Consider the following 17,350-nt stretch of genomic DNA (forward strand, 5'->3'; position numbering starts at 1 on the left):
CATTATATTGTCTCGGGGATTTAAAGTTTAACACAACATCCAAAATCCCAACAACTAATCAAACTAGTGACTGCAAAGCTGATCGAACTTACTGGAATTTAGAGTTCCTCAGGCTTCAACTCCATAAACACAGAAACGCTTCAGCCAACAATACACTCAGGGGGCCCCTCCACTGTGCCAGCCCTGAAGGAAGCCCACAGGTACATGGAGAAAGGACAGACCATCCGAGATGAAGGCCAACACTCTCTCCCTGTGCCTGCCCTGTGATAATTCAGCGCTTATACACAGGAACACAGCCACTTCTCTAGGCACGGCTGGGATTGTTCTCATCACAAGGTGCTGTTCTTGGCAAATTCAGACACCACCACTGACCAGTCAACAGACCATTCCCTGTGGGAGGCAGGCAGTGTAGAGGTCATCAGAGACACCCCTGGACTGAATTCCAACTCAGTCACTTACTAGTGGTGTGACTGTGAGTTTCCATCCTCTCATACATAAAATCTCATCTAGTTCACAACTTATATTGAGGATTTGAGATAATGTAAGTAAGGTGTACCCCTAGAGAAGGAAATGGAAACCCACTCCAGTATTCTTGCTTGGGAAATCCCACGGACAAAGGAGCCTGGCGGGCTACAGTCCACAGGGTTGCAGAGAGCCGGACACAACTGAGTGACTGAGCAGGCACACAAATAAGATATAAAAATATATCTGCGGCAACAGCTCCCATTGCTCATACATAATAACTACAGTGGGCTCCCACAGAATGGATACTGTGATTTGTGGAGTGTTCTATCAAAAATAAAAATCCAGTAAAGCCCCTCCTCTAATACAGACCTCACTCTAGGCCACAGGTTACCTGTCCCAGAGGTCACAGGGAGACAGCAGACTCTTCACTTTAGGTCAGACTCTGATCACACAGGATCAATTGTTCCTAGCCTATCTCTAGTACCTCAATTAGTCAGCAGATTGAAAACAGTCCCCATGAGAGACTTGATGTAAGGTTTGTGTCCTGAGTTAACCCAAGTCACTGTGACAACTTTGAGCCCTAAGACTGTTGGTTTTTTTTTTTTTTTTTTGTCCTCTCTTCACAATATTTCCTGGTATTTATTTTTAGTTCAGATAGGGTGAGGAATGCACGCCAACCACTAGCCAGTAGTCTATTGTGTCCCCCAAACCACCTTTACCCATGTCCACACAATCCCCTCTGCTCCCCACAGACTCCTCCACCACCCCCAACCCATCCTCGCCCTCTCACCACCACTCCCAATCCACCGACAGCCAGGAGTGACCCACTCCTGCCACCTCATCTCACATTTGCTCTCCCCACCCTTCTCTGACCAGACTCTGATTGCTGATGTCATTCTTTATTAGGTATAATTGATCAGTTCATCTATGTAGGATCAAGGAAACCAAGGTCTGAAGAGACCTAAAAGGAAATGAGCATGTTAACACCAAGTCCACACACCAATCCTGCAACTGTAAGCAGGACCTGCAAGCTGCCCACTCAAGCATACCTAACCAACACCAGAAACCCACATTTGTTTGATGTTTGTATTCCCTTGGGGGTATAACTGGAAAAGTAAATGATTACAACTCAACATAAAACAATGACAATGGTGAACAAAATAAACAAAAGTCACTTGGTAAAAAAAAAAGAACACAGGTCTAAGTCTGCCTCCCATACTAACTACCTGGTTACCGATTTTCTTCTGCATTGTCTACCTCATCAAAAAATTTGCCTCCACTAGTAAAGAAAAAGAATGTGTACAAAATATAATTTATGTTTCATAACAGAAAGGCAATATGAAAACTTAAACATGTACTTGATTTTCATTTATTCAACATATTCATCCAGCACCTACGGTGTTAGACTGTGAGTAAACAAAGATGAATAGTTTCTGTTTTTAAGGAATTTATTACTTCGAGAAGAGTATTCTAAAACAAACAAGTGATACAAGTAAAATTTGGAGTAGGGGCTAGGGGAGTAATTACATATGGGGTTAAGAGGAGGTAGGAAACATCATCAGGGCAGATTTGTAGAGAAAGCAATAATCGACTCGAATGTTGAAGGTTCAACAGATCCAAGGGAATGTGAGGGAAGTCATGACTGTATGAATGAGTACTGCATTTTCAAGAACAAGGAGGTGTGAAACGTATGCCTGGTATACAACGGTCATAAATGAGGCAGTGAGGAGACTGAACAGGCAGGCAAGGAGATGTTACCTACAATTGCAAGTCCTTTGTCCAGTAAACAATAGATCACCAGTGAAGGCTTTTAGGCATATTCTTGGCTGCATACTGCGTTACAAGGACTGCGCTGGTTAGTTGATGCACATTATGTTAATCCTTACAATATTCCTAATAGGCATGATAGAATCACATTTAAATTTAAAAGCCCACCCTCCCATTCCCAGAAGCAGTGCTAGGAGATAAACTAAAAGGACATGCATCTGGGAGAAGGGAAATCAAGAGACTGGTTGTAAACACCCTGACACAGACTTCTACAGGTCTGTACTAAGCCAGTGACAACAGAGCAGAGAGCAGAGTCTAAATACTCTGGACTCTGACGGTGGTCCCCAGAAGCAGCACTCCTTAGCTTCTGCCAAATAGGAGAAAGTATCTTCCCCAGGGGTTGCACCATCATTTTGGCTGAGAACAGACCCTCAGAGCACCTGATGCTTCTGGCCACTTAAGAGCAGTCCCCTAGGAGGGTTTTATACTCCAACTGGCCACCAAGCCAACAGGAGATGCCCTAGGGCTACAGATACTCCAAGGAGGCTTTTGTTCACCCTTGGCCACCACTTCAACAGGAGCTGCCAGAGGTCTGCACCAAGCTTCTTCTAGGACATCACTGGCACTGGTCCCAGCATGTTCTTTAATCCCCTTTACCTCAGTCATCACCAGAAGCCCAATCTGCCCCATCTCTCACCTCCTCAGCCCTCCCTCCTTCCCAGTTAAGCCCTCTAGAACTCAAAATCTATCCATTTCTTCTCCAGATGTTCTTTCGCCAGGTAATATCCTGAAAACATGGAGAAAGCAAGATTTAATCTGAATTTTGAAGGCTGAAGCCTACTAACGCTGCTTTCACAGCATCCCTCAAGGGGAGGTTGTTTATACTCACATATTTAAGTCTACTGTTCAGCCAGTATAAACAGGGATGGCTGTACTGATGCTAAAATACCAAAACACCCCTGAACCAGGTGATAACTAGCCCCTTTCCTGGGAACTTCCTTTGATTAAGTGACTAAAATGTTAATGTCCAGGTTCACAGAAGGCTCCCAGGACTCCTGCCCAGGCTAAAGATCTGTACCTGTAGTACCCATTCCATTTTAGTTGTAAATACTTTAAGTTAGACTCCTGCTTCCATTCTGCAAATCTCCCAGCCAGAAGATCTAGTGTCTCCCCATTTATCTTCCAATTTCTCCTCGATCCTCTCTCAAATCCTCTCTCAATCCTCTCTTACCTGTTTTGAAGTTCATGTCATTAGACTTACCACCCTTCATCCCTCCTTGCTGCCACCTACCCATCTACTGCTGTTTCTTTTCATTTGCTGATTACGTAAGCACCTGGCTCTTTCCCCTCCCAAGCTCCTAACTGTCTTCATGTCTTCTGTCTCCCATATATACAAGGAGGTCCCAGTTCCTAAAGCCCTTCACCTCTGAGAGTGTTCTCTTTTACCTTGCCTGAGCCACCTGCTCTCATTGTCATAACCTTTCATTTTAGCATTATTATTACTTGCACCAGCTCTGAGACTTCAGCTTCCAGCATCTTACATGTGAATACCTCCTCTTTTTCCAGCTTATCTACTCTGGTATTTCCATTCCAACATCTTCTTGGCATTACCTGGTTTTCCAATCCATTGGCAATTTCCACTACCAAGTTACATACTCTCTTCCTTTTCTGTCCAGCTTATGGTCAAGGTCCATCATTGTAAACTTTCCCTTGAAAGTACCCTTAACTCCCTTGCTCCTCTCTTTCTGCTTCTAACTTACCAGGCAAATCCTCAAGTTGATTAAGCCCAACTATCTGCCTGCTCCACACCTCTACCTAAACAGCTAAAGAAACTGCCTGGAGAAAAAAACTGCATCTACAACTAGCTCAGTTAAATTTGTGGCTACAGGTCTCTAATGGGCAATACATATTGACCAGCAATCCTATTATTTCATTTCCTAGGATGTTTCAAAATAGCCATTTCACATCAGCTCTTTTCCCACCACATCCTCATCACACATCATTGGGAAAGTGCAACCCATGAGGTAAGAACTTCATCTTCCCACCACCCAAACAGACCTTTCAGCCTCTCTATGCATTCTCTCTGCAGAGCTTCCTTCCTTTCTTCATTCATCCTTTCCTGAATGAAATGTCCCTGATCCTAGTGAAAACCAATCTCTTCACTTGTCCCTAAATCTCCCTTCCTGTCTCTTCAAGAATTATATTCCAGCAGGTATCCACTGCCTGCCTTCATTAGTATCACTCTCGCCTGCCTTCATTAGTTTTTCCTCTCTAGTTAATCATTCTATTAATATCATCGCCTCTCTACTTAAACTCATCCTATTACTCTCTGGTTCTAAGAAGCCCTGCCTTAGTCAGTAACTCCTTCCAGGAACTTTTCCATTGCTCTGCTTTTCTTCATGACACAATTACTTGAAAGAGTTGTCTCTATGCACTGTCTCTACTTTCACAACTCAATCCTATAAACTTTTGAAAAACATTTTAACCACTCCTTTTAAAAACACTTTGAACTTTTTTTTTGCTTTGGGACTTCCCTGTGGCACCAGACTCAGTAGCTGTGGGACATGGGTTTAGTCACTCCTCTGCGTATGGGATCTTAGTTCCCCGACCAGGGATGGAACCCACGTCCCCTGCATTGGGAGGTGGATTTTAACCTCTGCACCACCAGCAATGTCCTTAAGTTTAAGGATACCACACTCTTCTGGTTTCCCTCATATCCACTGGCAACTCCTTCTCTTTCACATAATACAGTATTCCAATGGCCCTCTTCTCTACCTGCACACTCTTCACAGGTAATTCCATCCAGCATCAAATACAGCCTATATGTAAATAACTTTTTGCTCCTCATCTTCAGCCAAAATCCCTCCTAGACTCTCCAGATTCCATTTATCTGATTGTCTAACTGACATCTCGAGAGGAATGTCTAAGAAACATCTCAAATTCAACACAGCCAAAACAGAACATCTTACCGCTTCCTTCAAGTACACAAATTGCTTCTCTCCCAAATCTCCCCTTCTTGGTTTTATGGTCCAGTAGCTCAGTTTAAAAATGTAAGCTTTTGTCTTGATTCCTGTTTCCTCTCTCCAGATAATTAATCTGTCAGAAAGTTCAGTCAACTAACTCAACTGCAAAGATAAGTCCTAAATCCATGCACTTCTTTCCATCTTTAACACATGCTTGTCTATACAACTGTAATCCCTTAGTTAGGCTACTAAAATAGTCTCTTAATTAGAGTACCGCTTCTAATCTTCCCTCTCCCACCTACCACAATCCAATCCACTTTGTGCACCCAGGTCAGTCTTGGATAGCACCCATGCTCAGTGGGAACAGTAATACCTACAAGAGACAAAGTTGGTTCTTGGGGGATGGGGGGAGGCAAAGAAAAGTCTTACATGAGTGTTGTCCTCCAAAGCTCGACTTTGACCAACAAAATCTTATTTTTTAATATTTAAGGAATATACTCTTGCTGGAGAAGGAATTGGCAACCCACTCCAGTACTCTTGACTCTTGCCTAGAGAATTCCGAGGACAGAGGAGCCTGGTGGATTGCTGTCTATGGGGTCGCACAGAGTCGGACACTACTGAAGCAACTCTGCAGCAGCAGCAGCAGCAGAGAAAAATTAATTTAAAATTTTAATTAATTAACTTCAACTTAATTTTGCTTCTTGGAATGATATAATGGGAAAAAAAAGTTGAGAGACACTGTTTTATAGCAAAACCATAATATTTCATTTACCAATGCATAATCCTCCAATGGGTTGTACAACCTTAGAATGAAATCTAAATATTTTATCTCGGCTAGTACAGCTCTATAAGATCTGACCCTTGCCTACCTTTTAAAGCTTCTCTTGGACGCTATGGTAGGTTGAATTTGTTGTTGTTTAGTTGCTAAGTCATGTCCAACTCTCTTGTGACTCCATGGACCATAGCCCACCAGGCTCCTCTGTCCATGGGATTTCCCAGGCAAGAATACTGGAATGGGTTGCCATCTTCTTCTCCATGGGATCTTCCCAACCCAGGAATTGAACCTGCTTCTCCTGCATTGGCAGGGGAGCCACCAGGGAAGGCCCTATTGGCATGGAAAAGATGTCACATCCTAAATCCTGGTACCGATGAGTTATCTTACATAACAACAACAACAACAACAACAAAAAGACTATGCAAATGTGATTAAATAAAGGCTCTTAAGTGGGGAGATTATCCTGAATTATCAGAGTGGGCCCCAAATGCAATCCCATATATCCTTATAAGAAGGAAGCCGAGGGAGATTTGAAAGGCAGTATGACCACAGAGATGAAGACGAATGCTGGGAGCCACGAGCAGCTAAAAGAAGCAAGGAACAGCTTCTCCCTTAGCACCTCAGAAGGGAGCATAGTAACTGGACTTCTGGCCTCCTGAACTAAGACAGCATACATTGCTCTTGTTTTAAGCCACCAAGTTTGTGGTAATATGTTTAACAGCCACAGGAAACTAATACATATACTAATATGTATTAGTATATGTAACTAATAATAAACTAATACCTCTCCCTCTCACTAAGTTTTGGCTATATTTACCTTCTCCTGCCCATCAGATTCATCAAGAATACAATTAGGGTTTTGGCACCAGCTGTCTCCTCTGCCTGGAATGCTTAGCTCATCTCTATACAAGTAGGCTTCTGCTCACTCAGAGCTGGGCTCAAATGTCAGCTCCTCAGAGGCCTTCCCGAACCATCCAAATTCAAAATAATCATATAGCTTCCATCAGCTCATATGTCTCATCTTTATTTAATCATTATTATTTCTTTCCTCTACCTGCTAGAATGTTGTTGGGGCTCAGGACAGGCCATCCCCAGAACATATAAAATGGCATATTGATTATTTTGGATTCAAGTTACTTAAGAAATGGTGAATGCAAGAGGGACAGTCTAACTCTCCCTTTTGTCTCTCTAAAAAATAAATAAATAAATCTAATGAGGTATTTATTTCTTGCTTTCAGGAAAGGTACACTCCTTACATCTAGAGGTAGGACACCCTTTTGGACAGAGATAGGAATTTGGGCAGAGATTCCTATGTGAATAAACCTTGTTACTTCTTTAGTACTACCTCAGGCCCAAACGTTTAGGTTCCTGACTAATTGAGCATCAAAACCTAAATTTCTTTGCCCTGTTGATTTCTCACAAATGTATTGTTTCTTTGTCTAAAAAGTATAAAAGCTGCCTGCTTTGGCCACTTCTTAGGTCCCATTTCAATGAGACCTCTGTATGCACAAATTAAAATTTATCTCCTGTTAATATCTTATGTCAATTTTATTATTAGTCCAGCCACAAGAACTCTAGAGATGCAAACTCTACCAGAGAAGAGACTGTATCTGTTTTGTATACCAGTATACTTTTAATTTGTAGAAAAATGCCTGGCATATCGTAGGTGACTGATAACAAATAAGTTAGTGATATAGATGGGAGAAAGGATAGTGGCGCTCTTCAATGAGAGGATAAATAGCATGAGAGAAGAGTGGTGAAGAGGAATTATCAATCTTGTCTGGATTGTGGGACATCCAAGTGAAATCTCTACAGTCTGAACCCAGGGAAGAGGTCTGGTTGGGGATGCTGACTTGAAATGATCGAAAGCAAATATACAGATGTACTCGATAGTACAGAGAAAATCTACAATAAGAAGACGGTGAACTAAGAACAGACCCTGGGAACTACAACATATCAAGCAGAAGAACCTGCAAAGAGACCCATAAGGACTAGTCCAAGCAGAGAACCAAGTGTCATGGTAGCCTAGTGAAAGTTCCGTTTCACAAAAGAGGAAATCAGCAGAATCACAAATGTTTCAAGCAATAAGATCCATGTATTTGCCAGTCAGGAAGACACCAGTAATTGTAAAAAGAACAGATTCTTCTGAGGTACAGCCAAATTTTCAACAGTTGTGGAGTGGATGGAAGATAAGGAGATAGAAAAACAACATAAAACACTTTCAGGAAGCGTAGCTTGAAAGGAGAGAATGAGCACAAGCAAGAGAGGAGGGCAGATCAGAGGAACAAATAATTTGGGGTTTTGGTCTTTTTACTACTGTGATGGGAGAATCCTGAACATTCTTGTAAATATTTAAAATGCAGGTAAGGGACTTCCCTGGAGGTCCAGTGGTCAAGACACTGTGCTGCCAGTGCAGAGGCCATGGGTTCAATCCCTGGTCAGGGAACTAAGATCCTGCATGCTCCTCGGCATGGCCAAAATTAGAAAAAACAACAATAATAATAACAATACAAAATAAAATAAAAGGCAAGTGAACATGGAGAAATTTCACAGAGTAAGCTAGCTGAAGAAATGGGGGATCCAGAACATTGGGGAAAGCATAAACTCTGGAAAACTCTAAGTTGGTTGTTAATGATAGAATTAATGGATTCAGATACAGGGAAGATGTGGAAAGGAGGACAAAATTTTAAGAGTGGATGTGATATCTCTGTGTTCTCAGTATAACAGGAGGCAAGGACACTGTAATGGAGACAGCTAACTTTTTACCAAAAACCCAGTCTCTTCCTCTCCCAGCCAGACTACACTTGCCAGTCTCTTTCGTTCATAAGTGTGACTGTGCACCTAATTTCTGGCTGATGCTACGTGAGTGGAACTGTTATCTTCATTTCAAGACTAACTATTTAGAGAGTGAATAGGCTTCTTCTCTTTTAGAGACGCTGAAGACAGTTGAAAACACAGCCCTAAGGGACAGCAGAATCACAAAATGAAAGGGTCCAGGGTGCCTGAGTCACCAATTAGAGGAAAGTCATCCACCAACCAAGAACATGACATGATTGAGAAATAAACGTCTGCTGTGTCTGTGCTTTTATCTATTTTCAGATCTGTCAGAACGGTTTAGTCTGTTCTAACCACTAACAATCATCTTCTGGTAAGGAAATGCACAGTGGGGTAAGAGGCTTAAAGAAAATAGAAAATATGGGAAGTTCAGGAAAATTATGGGGGGAAACCATAAAAGGAGCTGTCTAGAAACAGGTAAAGATAAGAGAACTGCCCTGTGGCTAAAACTGGAGAACATAAATTTGTGGGTGCCTCCAGTTTGCACGACTGTGTTCATTTTCCTAAGAGCATTTCACAAGCCCAGGCACAGAAGCAGAAAAAGCAGACTGATATCAAGTTGCAGGTTGTTTCCACAGCCATTAAGACTAAAAAGTATTTTAATAATGTCCCTGATGCTGGGAAGGACTGAGCACAGGAGGAGAAGGGGACAACAGAGGATGCAATGCTTGGATGGCATCACCAATTCAACGGACACAAGTCTGAACAAATTCCAGGAGATAGTGAAGGATAGGGGAAGCCTGGCATGCTGTGGTCCATGGGGTCGCAAAGAGTCAGACACAACTTAGCGACTGAACAACATCACGATTCCCAGAAGGCAAGTCAAAAGGAATACTGTCTCAGGAAGACATACTGTGCTATGCATTCAATGTCTGAACACGTTTAGCATCACTGGCGGAAACTGTTGAACCACAACATCAACTATTAGGACGTACAAAAGGCAAAGTTCAGTGAGTCGAGAAGGGGAATCCAAGGTAGCAAAAAAGCAGGAAATATATTACAGAAATGTAAGCAGGACTATCTCTTGAGTCTATTATTTTCTTTACACAGTTTTCAAGGGAGTTTCTGTCTGATCAGAACTTTGCTGTGGCTTTGAGTGAGTCACTTACGTTCTTTGGAACTCAGTTTCCTTATTGATGTAACAGAGTTCACTGCTGATGTATGAAATAATGTGTGCAAAGTGCTTAGCATAGGGCCTAGAAAAGGGTGATTGCTCCAAATGATACTTAACATTACCATTACTATTTATTATCAGTAATAAAAAGACAGGGTTGGGTTAGATCTTTAACCCTCTTCCTATGTTAAAATTCTGTGAATCTATATTTTTTTAGATAAATATCACAGTTCCTTGGATAGGGGAAAGACTAAGACAATGAAAGAGAGAAGTGAAAAGATATCTATTTTAACAGATCCTATGCACACAAGCCAGGAGGGAGATACAGGGAATGTAATATCCTCCCACTGTGAATGCTACATCTGAAAAGGCTGAAAGGACATTCCAAACTCCGGGAAATAAGAGGAACAGTTAAACCAGGTCCAGTGGAGAACAGAGCCCATGTGTTCTCCCCTTGGAAGACATGACAAGAGCTTCCCCTTGGAAGACATGACAAGAGAAATAAAAATACCTCTCTCTTTTATGGTTTTAAATTCATGTAGTTCTATCACCTTATTTTACAGAGGAAGATACTGACAGGTGCAGAGAACGACCAAAGCCACAGGTAGGTGGCTATAATATGACTTCAGGGATGCAGAGAACTAAACACCACCGCCCAAAACTCCTTCTACCTATCCTACATAAATGGTTTCAAAGTTTTGTTCCCTTAGAATCCAGAGACTTTGGAAATAGTGACAAGCAAATTTTTATCAATCGGCTCCCCTGGTAAAGTGGTAAAGAACCCGCCTGCCAATATAGAAGATGCAGGTTTGATCCCTGAGTTGGGAAGATCCCCTGGAGAAGGGAATGGCAACCCACTCCAGTATTCTCCCCTGGAGAATTCCCATGGACAGAGGAGCCTGGTAGGCTACAGTCCATGGGGTCACAAAGTCGGACATGACTTAGCAACTAGAAACAATTTTATCAATCTTCTTGTTATAAATTAAATTTCTGGACTCTTTCTTAAAAGAGACTGGATTAGTTGGGCAGGTGGAGAAGAAGGGAGAAGTTAGTGAAGAGAAAGGAGCCCTAAGGGCTCTGACAAAGGTGACTCTTCAGTGGTTAGTATATGACCTTCCCATTTGCAAATTCCTCCACTGATGTTCTTCACAGATTGCTTTTATAACTTTGGTTCAAATTCAGCAATTTCCCTTTCCTGCTCCTAAAACTAAAATCCTTTAGATACAAAAACTGCCAAAATGTGTAAAGAGGATGCCTGAGAAAAAGCTAAAGATTCCATTAAACTCATTAGCTGAAATGTATCTGTCTGTGTGTCACCTGCTGTCCAATCACACCCCACTCCTATCTATCACTTACTCTTGGTAATTAAGGGATGAGTGAATTATGAGTCAATCACTAATTCAACAACTATTTACTAGGTGTCCCCCGGTAAAGGTGTCCCCTTTCCAAATACACGCAGGGACTTGGGTTGGGCACGTGAGGGCTATAAAATTGTGTAGGATCCAGCCCTTGCTCTGCAAGACCTTCTGCATGAAAGGAAGTGATGCATGTTTTCAAATAATCACCATACACAGGGGTAAAGGAGTGGCATTAAAAGAGTAGTTGAAGGGGTTAGGACATGTACAAAGCACTTCTGACTAGGGCAGGGAGGGAAAGCATCACAAACTGGTAGCCTTTGGTTAGAACATTCAAGAACTGCTAGGATTTCAAACAGGTGAAGTGGAAGGAAGAGCAATAGCATTAGGGGCAGCACGAGGATTAAAACACATCTAGGGAATTGCGCATTGTTTCAGAGAAGAGAGAACTTTAATAATGGGGCAAGACTGGAAAGGCCCATGAATTCAAAGACAAATATTTAGAACTGAATGCAACAGAGCAAAGTGACCCACGGAAGTGTGGAGCAAGCAGTGACATGATCAAAGCAGTTTGGTTATTATCAGAGTGACACAAAACTTCCTTTCTTTCTTCAGTAGAAACAAAAGGAAAATAACTTTTGAGAACCTAGTACTCTGAGCCGGACTGTTTTTATCACTTTCCAAATACATTTAGAAGTTTATTGTGTTTTATTGAAACTCATAAAATCCTAATGAAAATTTTCCTAAAATGTTTACCTTGAACATCAACTTCTGTTCCTATTGTGAATAACCAACCAGACTTAGCCATCGCTGGTCCATAGAAGGCAAAGTGATGCTGCTTTCTAAGCATGTGCCACCCACAGTCATACTCATAGGCCATGTCATTTGACAGTAGTAGCTTCCAGAAATCTCATTTTCAGAAACAGTTTATCTGTTATAATTCATACGGTTTGAAGCATATAGGTGGATAATCAAATATGCAATTCCACAGAAGACATATCACTATTTAAAGAATATGAGGCTAGAAACATCTAAATGAAACAGTTGTTGCTCATCCATTAATAGTCTGACTGTTACAGAATAAAGTACATTAGTAATCACTTCATTTTGTCAGAAAAAAGTAAAAGATAGCCCCAAGTAATTAAGTTTTGTTAACACATTTTGTCATAATAAATTTTTACCTAGGAGAACAACAATTTAATTAATTTTTACCAGTAATTTTAGCAAACTAATAGAACCAGAACTTGATCTAATTAAAATCAGAAACCATGTTTTGTCTGTTGCATGAATCAGAAATCTTATTTTGAAAGAATCAACATAAAATTTCCAACTGAAAAATGGAAAACAAGAATACAGAAATGATGTAGGAAGAAATATTTAACCCAAAGAACTAGTAAGAACTGCCAGCAAAAGAGGAAAATTTTGGAAAACAAGAAAAAAGAAACATTCATGTCAGGACACAAAATTAGAGTTCTGGACAAACTCTGACCACAATCATCTTTAGGTATTCAAACCATCTGCTCCTCATTCTTCCTTTTCCTAAAATGCTCCTGAGACCAATCTCTGGTCAGGTAATACAGGAAGAGGTCTGAAGTTATTAGAGATTTCCTGGCTTGTAGCCATACTGGCCTTTGCCTCTCTCACTTGGAATTGAATCTGATCATCTCTCCCTCCTACATTTCTTTCTCCCATCATGTCAACAACTATAAAATAAGGAAATACACAACATGCCCTTTATTACATTCTGCTTTCTCTATAAAACAACTTCCAAGTTTCCTTCTTAACTCTAGGTGATGAGCCCTGATGGAACTTCCTGAGTATTTTAAAGAGTATCTAAACCCACTTTCATTACACCATCTTAGTTCCATTCCATCCCTCCTTATTCCCCAAAATAACAATCTAAAATCAGCCAGTGTGGGAGTCCCAAACTTAATGACTAATAATTTTCCCAGAAACTTCAGATGAAAACGATATCCTATTGTACACAACTGACTAGAGTAACAGAAAGGCCATTTGACACTTTTTTTTTTTAAAGCAAGCATGTTAGAAGTGGCAAGAATGAAGAGTTCTAATTTTTAACTTGAATCCTGGGCTTTAAAACTTCAGAGACATGGTGAAAAGTATTATGTAGTTCACATACAGAATGTAGGCTTCCATATGCTTTTCCATAGAAAGTTTATTTTTGAAAGCATATGATTGTGCTGGTTTTTTAATACACTGAAGTACAAAATAGCAAACTTTCTTAAAACAAAGATGATCTGCTGTAACCTTCAAGAAACTCTAAGTCTCTTTGTTGCTGAAGTGACATTCTCTTCACCACAAAACGGTCTCCAACTACTTGAGCCCATGTCAACCTCTCCCGCCATAACCGCCCATAACCGCAACAGTTACAGCCAACATTCTACCATGGGGTATGGACTAGGCAAGATCTTATGTTGGTCTCTAACTGTTTGGCGTTTGTATGTTTTACCTTGTTGAATGAATTCTCACCTTCTCAAAATCAGGATGACCATACTTTTTTTTTTTTTTTTTAAACTTTACAAAATTGTATTACTTTTTCTTTACCTAGGACTTGTAATGCTACACAAAGCTACAGAAAATTTCATTTAAGAAGTCATGCTTTACAGATATTCAATTTCTAATGCTCTTACTAAAATGCTATTTATGCACTTACAACAACCTAGTGAGTCTGGCTATTGACAAGAAGAAAGAATAAAGTTTTGGAAAACCTGAGCTGAAATTTTATCACATTAAAAATATAAAGAGGAGAAATTAGATAATAATCTGGAAACTGCTTCCCTTCTGTCATAACCATAGCTGCCATTAACCTCCCCTTCCCCCCACCTCCATCAGACACACCAAATTTATGCGGGAAAAGCCTAGATAATTCATTCACAACATTTAAGAGCTAAATTATCCAACTAACTGCATTTTTTACCCAAGTGATCCTCTTTTGAATATAAAAAAGTAAAATATGTAAGAAAGAAGAAAGCAGTATTTTGAAGTCTACTAACTAACAGGAACATCAGCAGTGATTTTACCTGTATGATATCACATATTCCTACATTTTGTCAGCAAGACAACTGAGGCTCAGTGAAGTTGAATAGTTTACCTAAGGCCAAAATGTCTGGGGTTTTTCTCCCCTACTATATCCAGCTAGAGTTTGTCCCACAGTTCAGTCACTCAATGAGAAAACATTCATTGAGCCTTCATCATAAGCTAGTCATCACTCTAGGTATTAGAAATACAAAGGTGTGTGAGACAGACCAAGCCCTCTCATAGAACTTATATTCTAGTGATGAAAGCGGAAAACTTATACCCAAACAGGATAATCTGAGAACTATAATTGTTGATCTTTCTTATGTACAATAATAGTCAAATATTCTAAATATCTATGGGATTAAATAGTTACAAAAACAAAGGGGGGGCGGGACACTGACCACTGGTAATACTGTGGCCCGCTCGTCAATTACTGAGCTAAACCACTGCATCTTTTAATGAATCAGGAGAGAGAAGGAAGCAGAGTATTTAAACTGCTCACAATGTCCTTTGAAAATAAAGTGACTCTGTGAGATATAAGAACGGGCAGCTCCAACAGTGCTGGTTCTCAAACCCCAAATTCCATCTTTATCCATTATTACTAAGGTACGGATGCATTATTTGAAGAGTTGATTTGGAAATATCAAGGGAGTGTTGTAATTTTACATAATCCCCCTATGAGAAACACAGGAGGGTTTCGACATCCTCATCATAAGACTCCCCATCACTATACATGATACCCCTTGAGCAATGGCATCCAGCACTCAGTCCCAGTCCGTGGCCAGCAAGAACTGTGGCACTCACACACTATGGAATGGTCAGCAGTTCTCAGGAAGTGCCCAGCCCCAATGTGGTGGTTCCCCTTACCCTCCACCCTTCAAAACGAACTTCACTTCTATTAAATTTGGGAACATATGCAAAATTCTAAGTTTTGTTTTTAGCAATGAGAACTCAGTGAAACTCTCCCATCACCCACCTATTCATACAAGGATAAAAGTCGACCAAATTACTATTCCTATAGCTGCCCCTACCCCCTCCCATGATATTTATAGTGTTGTATAATGTGGATTGACCCCTGTCACTAAGATATAGTGAGAATTTGCGTTTGTAAATTACTTCGGAACTCCTGAGGACAGTTCCTGGAGCGAAGGCTCCTTTTCAGAAGGTGGAAGTCAGTCTAGAGACCAAGAGCTAAGATCAGCACTTCATTCACAGGGCTATACCTTCCTGCCGAAGCACCCTGCAAATCTTATTTTTACTCGCAAGTTACTACGTGGGGAGTGGGGGCTGTTTCAAGTTCATCAGTGTAAACCTGTTTCCTCCGAGAACTGTCACACTCCAGCAGCTAAGATCTCAAAGTAGCCTCAGTTCCCTTCTAGAATCTCTACCTCTCTTGCTTGAGAGAGGAGCAACAGATCTTATCAGACGAGCGGCATCCACAAACCAAAAGTTTGCAGCAAACTTTCAATAAGATACCAACCCTCACCCAAAAGTCCTACCACTTACCACCCGCCAAAATGTATTATAGCTAAACCCCATAGGAACGAGCCCACGTTCTGTCGGTGGGGAAAAATTTTAAATCTTTCCCCAGATTCCGCCACCCACCCCAACACCGACTCCATCGGGTCAGAGAGGGACCACTCCCCGCTATAACCAGGGGGCGGGGGTGGGGGTCGGGTGGGGGGGGTCTCCCAGGAAGCACACACCTGAGATTGATCCTCTCGCACGAGGAGAGAGGGCAGGAGCACCGGTTCCTCCGGCCGGGGCGGAGTCTGCCTCCCCCGAATCAGAGTCTCGGCCCAGGTACTCGCGGCGAGGCGCGCCGGGATGTCACCCCCGGGCAGGCAGGCCGAGTGTAACCCGACGCGCCCAGCGCCGCCGCGCCCCCGCCTCCCGAGCAACTTGCTCCTCCCGCTCCCCGCCCCGAGGGCCGCCCCGGCGCCTCGGCCGCCACATCCAGCGGAAGACCTCACTCTGGCCCAGCAGGGAAATACGGAAGTGGAGGCGGGGGACCCTGCCGTGAAAGAGATGGGGAGGGGGGTTGGCGGGGGGGCGGGGGGCGGGGAAGCGTTGCGAACCAGCAGGCAGAGAACGATCAAGGTCTCCGCCTCCCAGTGAACGTGACTAGACGGGGACTCGGGGGACGCAGGGCCAGCCAGATAGGGCCGCGGCGCGGCGGATCCCTGGCTCTGGCCCCAAGCTGCGGGTTCTACCCTACGTCCTCGCCTGGCCACACTCCAGACCTTCGGCCCAACCTCATCTGGGCTAGGCCCGGAGAAGACGGTGGAGGTGTCCGATTTCCTCTGCCCTCCCCCTTGCGGGTCGCTCTCTCCACCTGCCTGGGAGGCAGGAGACACTCGTCCGCCTGCACGCCGGCGGGGCTGGCATACCTGATTTCTTGTTTCCGGCCTGAAACTGGCTTCCCCTACTCGGCAGGCAGGCTTCCTTGGGCCTAGAGACGCGTCTGGGAGGCTGTAGGACCCCTGGGACCGGCCGACAGAGCCTAAAGCCTTGCCCCGGCTCCCCCCACCCCAACCCCCGACCCGGGTGCTCTGGAGGCGCTCCCGGCCTCCTGACCCCTGTCTGAATGTCGGCGAGGAGACCTGCAGGGAAGACCAAGTCCAAGCATCAGGGGGTGGGATGCTGAGCACCCGCTCCTCTGGCCCAGCCTCCTACAGGTGGGGGGAGGGGAGAGCCCGGGCAGCAGAGCAGCAGGCTTCCCGGTTGCACCCCCAAACCCGACCTTGCCCACTGAGCATGCCCAGCTCACTTGCTGGAATTGCAAGGGCTAGACGAGGCCAAGGGGGCCCAAGGAAGGGGCAGATGGGATTCAAATTGACCCATTTCCTTAAGGTCTTTCCTCCGAAGATCTCTGGGAGCTTTACATATAACTTTTCTACCGTGGCATTGCAAAATACCCAGGGAATAGCTGGAAAGGCCTTTCCAAAAAAGGCGGCCAAATTAGTTTGAATCAAAATCGCAGGGGTGGGTTTTTTCAGTCAATTTATTTATTAACTCACTTACTAATTTATTTAAA

The 17,350-nt window shown here is 42.9% G+C and overlaps 1 protein-coding gene across 3 annotated transcripts in view; it reads right to left on the reverse strand.

Annotated features, from left to right (window-relative positions):
* Positions 1-16,799, reverse strand: part of GPD2 (glycerol-3-phosphate dehydrogenase 2) — a 149,900-nt gene extending 133,101 nt beyond the window's left edge. The window contains exon 1 of one of the 3 annotated variants that reach the window (XM_055572521.1): positions 16,704-16,799. The gene's annotated coding sequence lies outside the window, so the exon portion shown is untranslated. Of the gene's footprint in view, positions 1-16,019; positions 16,179-16,703 lie in introns of those variants that run through there. The other 2 variants (XM_055572520.1, XM_055572519.1) reach the window with 2 other exon arrangements.
* Between the last annotated feature and the right edge of the window lie 551 nt (positions 16,800-17,350).

The sequence above is a fragment of the Bubalus kerabau genome, chromosome 3 (genome assembly GCF_029407905.1).
Source record: "Bubalus kerabau isolate K-KA32 ecotype Philippines breed swamp buffalo chromosome 3, PCC_UOA_SB_1v2, whole genome shotgun sequence".
NCBI lineage: Eukaryota > Metazoa > Chordata > Mammalia > Artiodactyla > Bovidae > Bubalus > Bubalus kerabau.